This window comes from Euleptes europaea, chromosome 1 (assembly GCF_029931775.1).
Source record: "Euleptes europaea isolate rEulEur1 chromosome 1, rEulEur1.hap1, whole genome shotgun sequence".
Classification (NCBI taxonomy): Eukaryota; Metazoa; Chordata; class Lepidosauria; order Squamata; family Sphaerodactylidae; genus Euleptes; species Euleptes europaea.
The window spans coordinates 85,756,189-85,768,768 of NC_079312.1; the positions used below are offsets into that span (position 1 = coordinate 85,756,189).

Consider the following 12,580-nt stretch of genomic DNA (forward strand, 5'->3'; position numbering starts at 1 on the left):
TTGCAGAGCCAGAGACATTTGTGCACTTTACAAAGCACACTTAGCTTGACTACCAAGTTGCATATTGAGTGGCCTGACTTGGTATGGGGAGGGGAAACTTCTTTAAATTATCATTTATTAAAATATTTATACTCTGCCTTTCCTCATGGTCCAAGGTGGTATAAGGCAACACGTACTAGCAGTTAGGGCGAGAAAATAAATGTTAAGGGGGAAACCAAGAACTGACAAAGCGGTGACTCAGCGCTTCATTTGAACTTGACATGGAAGGGTTACAACAAAGACCAGAAGAGTTTTTCTTCCTGAAATCAATTCATCTAATTCTGGCAACAGCCTTACAGTAAGGAGGAAGCAAACACTGATGCTGTGCGAGGGGAGTTTAGTAGGTTCTGTGGGACGAAACCAAGAAACCTTAGCTCTGAGTTAGTATTATGAAGGAAAAGTTAAGGTTTTGGTAGGAAGCCATTTGTTATGCCTCAATATCATAGTGCAGAGTGCCAGGTTTGTAACTTAGAAAAGCTCTTCCCTGTACATTTTTTTTTTTACAAAACGAAGTGCCACATGTTTAGATCAACACCCGCAATACTGATGCTTCCATAATACCTAACCTGTGTTATCCATAGAAGACTATATCCAGTTTACTGAATAGGAATACACTCTGCATCATTTGTAGTTCATTTAAAAAATAGAAGTGCTTGCTTCAGTAATGTTTGTGTATGCATTAAAAAAAAACCTAGAAGGGTATTACAGAACGCACCATCTGAACTGTTCTTTTATCAAAACACAGAGATTCTGGTTGAACAATCCCATACACAAGCATGGGAGTAAATTCCACCTCCACACATGTTTTTGAATGAAGCAACCAGGCGGGCAAGGCAAATCAGCTGGGTCTTTCCTACCTGGTCATTTCCCTTCTGCCAAGGGACAACTGAGTGGCAACACGTGCCCACAAGCAGAGCTGTGATGTCCACATGCATACCACAATCACGCAAGACTGTGACGTGGTGAATTGGGCCCATGCTGCTATGGATGCCTGTGATGGGGGGGCGGGGTTAGACATTCAGATCTTTGAAGCTTCAGTTCACAGTCTCAACAATATTAACGTACAAACCCTGTCTTCAGTACTGAGCACCAGACCAACCGTCAATTGCACCCATAATGTTGACTCAGGTCGGAAATAAAGCAGTGAGTGTTTGGGGGATGGGGGGGAGAAACGTTTTTAAATGCCAATATTTTCAGTCAAGCTAGAATTGTGTGACTATAGGAGATATGCACTTTAGGAGGTATTTCCTCAACTGAAAGACCTTCCAAAAATGTACTCAAACCTAAGTAAGATATCGTATTTGTGTAAACGATGCTGCCTATCGTTTCCAGTGAAGGACTGCCCTGCCTTTTCTATGTGAAATTTGTATTTATGTGTCTCATTGGTATGGCCTTAACGCTCCATTAAGGATGTGTTTGCTACATCGGACCCAGAGTGCAAAGCAACTGCTTCCTTAAGAGTAAACATTTTTACATCATGATAAACCTGTAACTTATATGAAGTACAGCTTGCATGAACACACAGAAGAAGAAAAAACAGAAACATTCAGATGTCAATGGCAGATTATTTTTTGGCTTGTAAAAATAAATTTTAAGAGAAATAAATCTATTTCAGCAGTTTGAAGATGGAATGTAAATTTCTGTTAAGTGTATATAAAAAGTATATTTATTCAACCATACATTCATGCCAATTCCAATTAAAAACAAAAATAAACATTTTCTGACATTTTTTGTCTTTTTGCTTATTGTTTGCGGGAGGGGCCTTGTTAAACCCAAAGAAACAACAGTGATGCTTAGTGGCTTAGCTGGCTATGAAGTTAAGAGGTTTGCAGGGTCACTGGGTGTGTGTGGGTGGGATGTAGTTGTGAATTTCCTGCATTGTGCAGGGGGTTGGACTAAATGATCCTGGTGGTCCCTTCCAACTCTATGATTCTATGATTCTAGGAGACAACAAAACAGACCAATCAGAACTTCACTTCCAAACTGTGCATACATCATGAGCTTGTGGTATTTACTCAAAGGGGGTGGCCCTCTGGGAGCACACACTTTTAAAAATGTCAGCCCAGAAGCAATTCCAGGCACATGTAGAAGAAATTAAACATGGGAAACCAAAGGGGTTAAGCTAAACACTATCTAATATAACAACCAGTAAATCTAGTTGTCAGCCCAGTGTTACCAAAATTGCTCCTTGGATGGGAAATTAGCTTGAGCAATCGGTAACTGTGTATTTATTAAGCAGGGATCGCCCAATGTCTACGAGGGTTGTTTTCAGTGACTCCCAAATAAAGACAGAGCAAAGATTTCCAGATTTAAAAGGTGTTTATATATATTCATTCATTCAATGTTACAAATAACACACATACAAGAAACTAGGAGTAAAAATAAAGGAGGTAAGCTAGAGACATTGAGGGAGTTATTAATTAGGATACTTTACCAATCTCTAGAAGTGGAGATGTTCCAAAATCCGTGGCATAGAAGTATACAGCGGGGGGGGGGGGGGAAGGGGTGTATCAGAGACTTAAGCCTAGTCAAGTCACCGAAAGGGGGGGAGTGTGGAACTTACGAGGGAGACAGGGCAGAGTGAAGGGGAAGATCTGCCCTGAGCCTTGTTGGGTAGGGCAAAACATACCCTTCTCTGGGGGGTGGGGGGGGGAGTGAAATTCTCAAGATGGCTCCTTCCATCAACAAAAAGAGATCAAAAGACTTTTTCTATGGCTGTGACTATCAGGCCAAGTGACAATTTGCAATCTAAGCTAGCATCAATGATTTATACACATCCTGGAGATGGTCTGATTCGGATCTTCTCACGTTCGACAGAACCTCCGGAGGTTGTAAATCTTCACATTCCAGGGAGGCGGCAGGGGAATCCTTTAATGTAGATAGCTGAGGATGTTTTTCCCACAGGATACCGAGAAGAGGGGGAGGGGAATGAGCATCAGGAGGAGGCGACGTGATGCTTTCGCCTTGCAATAATGGCTTTTACAGGATCAAGAGACAATCAGGAATCATGGCTTCTCTTTTGGATCAAGAGGCAATCAGGACCATGGCAACTCTTCTGCTGGTTCTGCAGGTGACCTGGCCCGTTTACGCACTAGCAACTTACCTCGTAATTACAACGTGTCCAGTACACAAGAATCCAACTCGATTTTAAATTTCTGTTCGCACTGCTCTGCCTTTCTTCGCTGCATGTGATAAGCTGGGAGCAACGGGCTCCCACACATGCCCAGTCGGCTCTGGAAGCAAGAGGACAGCGATTGGTCCAGCTTCCCTTAGGGAGGCGGGAGGAGTGGGGTGGTTGGCTGGCAGCAGGAAGTGGGCTGGCAGCAGGAAGTGGATTCAACACTGATTGCATGTTCCCACTGTAAGGCTCCCGGTGAGGAAGACGCTTTATTTTTTTACTTCGCCTTATAAGCGGATCCTCTTACTGCGGAGAAAGTGCGCTCTGATGACGCTTCAGAGATCCTTCGAACAGAGTAAGTGCGAACATGCAAGGAAAGCCCGCGGAAGCCGGCGCCGCAAATGGTAAGTGCGGACACGGCCCTGGTCTCTCGTCCTGGAACAGCCTGTTGTTGCAATGGAGCACTAGCCCAGGGCAATCGGGGTGATGGTGCTTTAGACAGTACATCAAACAGCTCAGGGAGTCTCTGGTGTGGGTGCCATGTCTAGAGCTGGAGCTTTAGGTATCACCAGAAGCAATTCCAGGCACATGTAGAAGAAATTAAACATGGGAAACCAAAGGGGTTAAGCTAAACACTATCTAATATAACAACCAGTAAATCTAGTTTTATTATATATTGTGCACAGTTGTATTTAAAAACAGGGCCTAAAATAAAGGCTTCCTAAAAAGTACAAACATAGTTACAAATATTACCAACACAGAACAATTGATGTTAGTAGGGTTGCCAGGTCCCTCTTCGCCACCGGCGGGATGTTTTTGGGGTGGAGCCTGAGGAGGGCAGGGTTTGGGGAGGGGAGGGACTTCAAGGCCATAGAGTCCAATTGCCAAAGCAGCCATTTTCTCCAGATGAACTGATCTCTATTGCTTGGAGATCAGTTGTAATAGCAGGAGATCTCCAGCTAGTACCTGGAGGTTAAGCAACCAAAATAAACACCACTGCACTGATACCACAGATAAGGAAGAAAAGTGCAGGAATTGCTGGAATTACTGAGATATAACGGACAACTACAAGTGTGACAAAGTGTATCAAAGTGTATCAAGTGTACAAATTAACATATAACAAACACACAATATAATACAAAACTCTTTCAAAGTCCAAGGTACAAAATGCTAGTTTAAGAGCCAAGCATCAAGGAATTCTTCAATGTAAATTATATAAGCATCTTTTCCTATATAGAAATGGAACTGATGAAGAATACAGAAACGATCGTCTTCCTAGCAACTTCTATATGAAGAATTGCTTGATGCTTGGCTCTTAAACTAGCATTTTGTACCTTGGACTTTGAAAGAGTTTTGTATTATATTGTGTGTTTGTTATATGTTAATTTGTACACTTGATACACTTTGATACACTTTGTCACACAGTACCTGGAGGTTGGCAACCCTAGATGTTAGTACATCAAATGACCAAAATCTGACCAGACGCATTTCGGCCTTTAACAGGCCTTCCTCAGTGGTCATACATACACAATTTTACAATACTCATCCTGATATATACACAAACATTGTACAAGGTAAATAATATATAGAACCTTTTATATTGTGTGGCTTTATGTTAAAACAGTTAGTCCATGTACCTTAAAACCTGAATCACAGCTCACACCTTGTATATGGTGTCCAGCGTTTCAGGACGTATATAACATCAACAAACATGAAGAACACTCTGCTACCTTGTCAAAACCCAAAATCATAATACTGTGCAGTCTTTAGAGTTCTCCCTAACTTTTCATCAGAATGGAGATTTAAAAGGGTAAGGGGACAAAATGGATACCTCAGGCCATGATCAGAAGGCCTTCTCTTGTCATCATGCTGTGTACAATGCGGAACAGTTATGCCACCACCACTTATACTCTCCCTGAGAGCAGCATTTTGGAGAACATTTTATTTACTTACTTCCTTTATAGCCCATCTTTCTCCCAATAGAACCCAAAGCAGCTTGTATCATTCTCCTCTACTCCATTTTATCCTACCAAACCTGTGAGGTAGGCTAGGCAGGGTGGGGATTCAAACTTGGGTCTCCCAGATCTAGTTCTGACACTCTCACTACTTCACCACACTGCCTTTGCAGCCAGAGGGGAATAGCAAGGAAATCCTGATCACCTCCTTTCATTCAACAGAAAGTAGCACCGGATTAAAGATGAGTTTCCTTAGAACCAATTCTCTTATTTGACCTAGTATAGATTAAGGCTTTGGTTTGGGCCTCCCAGGGCTGCAGTTCTGATAAGGCCCTGCATAGGACAGGCTATGCCATTGTGCTGCTTGAGCAGAAGCAGGCTTTACAGTCCCCTTATTGCAAGGCTGGCCTTATAAGTCCCTTGAACCCAACCACATGATCAGTAGGGTTGCCAACCTCCAGGTAGTAGCTGGAGATCTCCTGCCATTACAACTGATCTCCAGCTGATAGAGATCAGTTCCCCTGGAGAAAACGGCTGCTTTGGCAATTGGACTCTATGGCATTGAAGTCCCTCCCCAAACCCACCCTCCTCAGGCTGCCCCAAAAACCTCTGGCCGGTGGCAAAGAGGTACCTGGCAACCCTAGGGTTATGGTGCATGCTTTTGTTAATTATAGATCTCAGTGTCTTCCTTGTATGCCAAACAGGGTTGACTGTCTTAAGGACTGGAAACATGTAGCATTTCCCTGTGATCATATAACCAAAGTTGTCAAGATGGTGTGTGAAACATGGTTGCACAAGAGTTATGAGCATGTTACTATCACAACTAGTTCCTTTTCTTCACCCTCAGATATTTCATGTTGTTGTTTTTAAAAATCAAGTAAATCTACTGTGCAATCCTTTTAAAATTCACTTAAAGAACTGTGGAAAGTAAAAACTACTAGCAATATTTTGAAATTTTAGCTCATTTTATTCTTCAGGATCACCTCAAGTTTCTCCTCCACAAGGTCTCATCTGTCTACCCTGAGAAAAGGAGAGGAAACACACCAGTACAACTGTCCCGCTACACTTCCAGTCACAGGGGGATGGGTTCACACACACTGTTAGCCCTGGAAACCGAAAGCAATGACAAGAACTTTTTTTGATCCAGTAGACAGGACCTCAGTAGTTCAACCACTGGAAGCTATCTGCAGAGAAAACAGCAGCCTTACATCCAAAGGAGTCCCTCCCCCCTCGCATACCTGTTTCACAGGGCTGCTTGAGCAAGCTACACACCCAGAGGGAATAATTTTTCAGTCCAGAAAGTAGCTGCACCATAAAAGGCATAAAGAATTGCCCTCTTGGCCCACCTATCGGTCTTCATTAAAAAAAAATGGCAGGGACCCTAGAAGATCAAGCTTTGGCATCGTTTGTGAGCAAAAGGTGGGGGAGTAAAAACATTGACAGAAAAAATGCATGGACAAAAGCTACTCTGGAAACTGATCTATTTTCTATGGATACTCCAGTCGTCAAAACACAACCAATAAACAAAATCAACCAACTGGACACAGAGCAGGCAAGGCTGTAAGCATACATGTGCCATTACTATGTAGAAGCACAGAAAGCAATGTGAGGCCATAGGATTGAATCTCCTGAACATCCAAATTTCCATCTGTAATAAACAAACAAGTTTGTCATCATTGGGCTGAAAACAGGCTAGAAAGTACAAGAGTAATGCCTGCTGAGAACTCAAACAGGTAGTTTAACAAGATCCAACATGCTGTTGTCGTCAGAGGGTCAGACTAGGATCTGAACACACATGAACACATGAAGCTGCCTTCTACTGAATCAGACCCTCGGTCCATCAAATTCAGTATTGTCTACTCAGGCCAGCAGTGGCTTTCCAGGGTCTCAGGAAAGGGTCTTTCACATCACCTACTTGCCTAGTCTCTTTAACTGGAGATGCCGGGGGAGGGGATTGAACCAGGGACCTTCTGCATGCCAAGCAGATGCTCTAACACAGAGCCACGGCCCCTTCCCTAAAAATCTGGAATTCTCAGGTTCTAATCCCAACTCAACCATGGAAACTCACTGAGTAACCTTGGGTTAGTCACTCTGTTGCAGACTAACCTACGGCTGGGATGGGGGAGGAGCTGTGACTCAGTTTGTAGAGCATCTGTTGGCATGTAGAAGGTCCCAGGTTCAATCCCCGGCATCTCCAGTTAAAAGGACTAGGCAAGTAGGTGATGTGAAAGACCTCTACCTCAGACCCTGGAGAGCCGCTGCTGGTCTGAGTAGACAATGCTGACTTTGATGGGCCGAGGGTCTGATTCAGTATGAGGCAGCTTCATGTATTCATGGGACTTCGACGCCCAGCACAAACTCACTGACCAGCAAAATCAGAACAATGAAAAATATAAAAAACAATATTCTGCCAGGTAATTTACAATTTTTATTATACATATGTCACAGAATAGAAACTTATTTGGAGCAGAATTAGGATTGCTTTGAGGCAGAATTTCATGTCCTGGAACAGATAATACATTTTGCCTCCACAAATTCCATTGCAGGCAAAAAGGACTTGATGACATGGCCATAAAACATCCCAGAACTTTGTGGCTGCTCCTGTGGGTTGAGTTCTGTGGTATAAGCTATGAAAGGAAGGGCAGGACAACATCCTTTCTCGGTGGAATGGAACTGAGAGCAGCAGTCAAACTGCTATGATGAGAGAACAGACACAGAACATTGAAATGGATTTCCAGAGAATTAGAGCAGGTATATTACAGGTGGAAAGGCTGCCCCTCCTTAGATTTATCACCAATATATATTTTAGCTTTATTGTCCTACCAGCTATATTTGGAAACTGCATATAAAAAAACCCTGCCAGAATTCAGATTGGCTTCCACTTTAGAATTATATTACATAAAGGTCACATTAACTAGTATAGCATAGTCACTAGGAGACAGGACTGTGACTGAGGTCAGAACCTGGCTCTGCCATTAAAAACCAGGTGCTTGCCTGCATAACTGATGATCAAGTGGTCATCTGTGCACCCTCTATCCCTGTGCAAAGCATAGGGTTGCCAGGTCCCTCTTTGCTACCGGCAGGAGGTTTTTGGGGTGGTGCCTGAGGAGGACATGGTTTGGGGAGGGGAGGGACTTCAATGCCATAGAGTCCAATTGTCAAAGTGGCCATTTTCTCCAAGTGAGCTGATCTCTATCGGCCCAGTTCCTTCTACTGGCCACTAAAGTGCAAACTATGTCAAACAGCAAAGTGCCACAACACTTGAGAAGAAGTGCCAGCTGCTGATGGATGACTGCACAGGCAACCTCTGAAATGGTCATAGCAAGCAACCTGTTTTTCCCCTCCATGCTGACTGAGAACCTAACATACCTAGAGGCAAAAAGCAGAGTTAACTAAGAACTTGGGCAAACAGCTCTACCAATCGAACATCTGTATGAGCTCTCACATCCAAAGCACATTTGATGAACTCAGGAGAACTCTAAACAGACATCTTGTAAAGGTCCGACTTTTTGCCATGCCACAAAATGCAGTGCACAGCAATACCTTGTATACAATGCCCTCCACAGAACGTGAAAGTATCTGTGCACATGGAGCACCAAAACTGGGGAAATAACTTTTCCCAAGCATGGTTTTCACACAGGAAAACAGCTTGGAGGAGAGGCAGGAGCCCTTCCTCTCCCTGCCCTAGAGAGCCAGCGTGATGTAGTGGCTAAGAGCGATGGTTTGGAGCGGTGGACTCTAATCTGGAGAACCAGGTTCGATTCCCCACTCTTCCACATGAGTGGTGGATGCTAATCTGATGAACCGGGTTGGTTTCCCCGCTTCTACACAAGAAGCCAGTTGGGTGACCTTGGGCTAGTCACAGCTCTCTTAGAACTCTCTCAGCCTCACCTACCTCACAGGGTATCTGTTGTGGGGAGAGGAAAGGAAGGTAATTGTAAGCCAGTTTGATTCTTCCTTAAGTTGTAGAGAAAGTCAGCATATAAAAACCAACTCCTCTTCTTCTTCATTCTGAGCCCATTTGAGCTCTCACTCAAATTTTTGAACCGTTACACTGTCCCACAGCATTTGGGATCTGCTGTTACAAGTTGACTTTTTTGTTTAGCTTTAAACTGAACTTTGCTTAGCTTCTCTCAGACAGACATACTCTTTTCCCTCTCAGCTCCCTAGCTGCCAACAGGGGAGTTGTTTCCAACAGCAGTTGTTTCCTACTCTCTACCCCCTGCTCGTAGGGAGAGGTGGAACCTACCCTGTCCATCACAGCAACCTCCACCTAGCTGCAGAACTCTTTAAGGTCACACGGGGCCCTGGTCTCACTGGAGAGGCTATTCCACCAAACAGGGGCCAGGGCAGAAAAGGCTCTTGCCCTGACGAGGCCAGCTGGACACTCTTTGGGCCGGGGACCACCAATAAGTTGGTGTTAGATGATCATAAAGTCCTCTGTGGCACATACCAGGAGAGGTGGCCCCGCAGATACGAGGGTCCCAGACCATATAAGGCTTTAAAGATCATAACCAGCACCTTAAACCTGATCTGATACTCCAGTTGGAACCAGTGCAGCTGGTAGAGCACTGGCATGATATGCGCCCGCAGCAAGGTCCCCTTAAGGAGCCTTGCCGTGGTGTTCTGTACCAGCTGGAGCTTCCAAAACTATTTCCCACAGCTGCTGTGTGGCTGCAAACAATACAAATTAGATCAGGGAAACCTAGACCCAATTCTTTAAAACCAGTAATGTTTAATTCGGACCAAAGGCACAGTGAGTGTACAAAGAGTGTAGCATGATATCAAGCCCTCTCAATAAAGGCCAACATCTATGTATGGATGTAATGTAATTCCTCTGCAACAAAGGACCATTGCTAATATAAACCAGGTTTGTAAAAACTCTAAACCAGGGGCTCCCAACCTTTTCCAGCCTGCAGCCCCCTCCCTTCAGAATTCCAACAGAGGGTGGTGGGAGCAACCACAGAAAGCCAGGGAGTGCCCTGGCTACCAGGCGGAAGGCAAGTCCCAGTAACCACAGGCTCTGACAGCAGGGGTTCCCCGGTAACAGTCCAGGGTCCAATAACACAATCCAAAGACAAAATCAGAAGGAAGTCCAAGATCAGGTCACATATTCCAAAGGCAGAGTCCAAAAGCAGTCCAAGGGTCAGGTAGCAAGAATGGATACACAGCAGGTCATGCAACTTGTGGTGTAGTCAGCAGGACAGCAGACACATTGATGATCCCAGAGCTCAGACACTAGCTCTTCGACATTTTTTTTAGGCGACCCAAATCCAATGATGTGATGTTATCATTAACTTCCACTTGAATTAAAAACTGGGAAGATCTGATGATTTCAATAGATGTTCCATTTAGGAGAATTAAGCATTTCCGCTGTGCACCCCAATCTATTCATTTATGTTGTCTATCCTTCAACTTTCTCACTGAGGCTCAAGGAAGATTACACAATGTCAGTCAATATGATCAACAGGACGGGACATCCCATAAACAATACAATAGGGTTTGGACTGCAGAAATCCGAAAGCAAGCAGAAATCTGAAGCAAAGCATAAGCATTTAAATATGACATGCTAAACAATGCAGAAACCTAGTAAAAACACACAGCAACAGACTGTACATACTATTCATAGTAGTATAGTCCACTTTCACTCTTTACCAAAGCATCTTTCAGAACCATTTTGTTATCATAGAGCCCTATTGTGTGTGTGTAAAGTGCCTTCAAGTTGCAGCCGACTTATGGTGACCCTTTTTCTGAAACATACATAAACTGAGATTTTCACTGGGGTGTATGTTTCCTTCCCTAAGACACGCAGCCACAGGGTTAAACAAACAAGGAGTTAACTTTTATTTATGGTTTGAACACAACAGTGAAAAAAGTAGAGGTTACAGTTAATTTCTATTAAATTTTTGAACTGTTACACTATCACACAGCATTTGGGATCTGCTGTTACAAGTTGACTTTTTTTGTTTAGCTTTAAACTGAACTTTGCTCAGCTTCTCTCAGACATACATACTCTTTTCTCTCTCAACTCCCTAGCTGCCAACAGGGGAGTTGTTTCCAACAGCAGTTGTTTCCAACTCTCTCCCCTGCTGCTCGTAGGGAGAGGTGGAACCTACCCTGTCCATCACAGCAGCCTCCACTTAGCTCCTTATAATAACCAATCTGTGGCATTCCTGCACCAACGGGAGTCTCTTGAGCTGACTTCAAGGGGAGCCTCTATGTGGAGTGCATTACAGTAGTCTGGTTTTGACATGCCGTGGATCTAGGTGGCAAAATTGGCTGTGCCAAGGCAGGGGGCCATCTTGTGGGCTAGACTGCGCTGAAAGAAAGAGTTTTGCTTCTCCAGCAATGCTGAATCCAGTATAACCCCATGGCTTTTAATCGAGTCAGCAAGGGTCACTGGAACCCCATCAAAAGTGGGAAGCACAATGTGATTCAAGATCTCTACCCTCCCAGCCAGCATCACTTCCATCTTGTCTGTGTTTCGTTTCAATTTGTTCACTTACAGCCATTTGACCACTGCAGTCAGGTAGTGGCTCAGGATCTCTATCATATCACTAGGAGATTCGGATAAGATAGAGTTGAGTATCATCACTTTTTATGACATCCAACTCCAAAGCTATGATTACTCCTAAAGGCTTTACATAGAGGTTGAATAACTGCCATGCATCCACCCCCCCTTCAGGATTGGGCTTCCCAAGTGACTCAGGGAAGGTGCCCTGCTACTGGTCGAGTTCTAACAGACATCAAGGGCTCGTTAATGTGGTCCTTACATAATTTTAGCAACCAGGATGGCAAGGGTCCAGTGCACAAGTGGGGGCCTTCACAGATCCCAAGATCCTGTCAATATCCATCACAGTAACTGGGCAAAGGTCCATATACAAAACAGATGATGTATTGGCATTTCTTTTGCCTGGTCTATATGACAACCAGCATCCAGGTCAGAGTGTATTTGTGTTATTTTATCAGCAAAAAGACTGCTAATTCCAGAAACTGAAAAGGTTCAGATTACGTATCTTGACATCTGCTGACTCTTAAATAATTGGGTTGGTCACAAACTAGCTGATGTAACTGTTGCAAAGAAATAATATTTGTTTCCTATCACTGCCGCTTCATAGGTCTTTCATGCTCACTTCGGCAGCACATATACTAAAATTGGAACGATACAGAGATTAGCATGGCCCCTGCGCAGGGATGACACGCAAATTAGTGAAGCGTTCCATAGGTCTTTTGATTGGTTCTATCTTTCTAAAAACACTTAAGAGGGCACCAGGAAAGTTGCCAGAAGGCACTATGGCACCTATTGGCACAATTGGCTCTATCTTTCTAAAAACTCTTGAGAGCACCAGAAAAGGTACCAGGAGGTACTATGGCACCTACCGGCACTATGTTGGGGACCCTGGCTCTAAGCACTATCGAGAGTTCAGATGGCAGAGGACTCTATTGACCAATAATGTCAAATTGCCGA

General features: G+C 43.9%; 1 protein-coding gene and 1 non-coding gene across 2 annotated transcripts in view; both read left to right on the top strand.

Moving 5' to 3' along the window:
* ATOX1 (antioxidant 1 copper chaperone) overlaps window positions 1–12,580 on the top strand; it is a 250,087-nt gene that overhangs the window by 166,754 nt on the left and 70,753 nt on the right. The gene's annotated exons all lie outside the window — the stretch shown is intronic.
* LOC130493634 (U6 spliceosomal RNA) lies at window positions 12,238–12,341 on the top strand. The gene has a single exon (XR_008933999.1). It is a non-coding gene; the product is annotated as a U6 spliceosomal RNA (small nuclear RNA).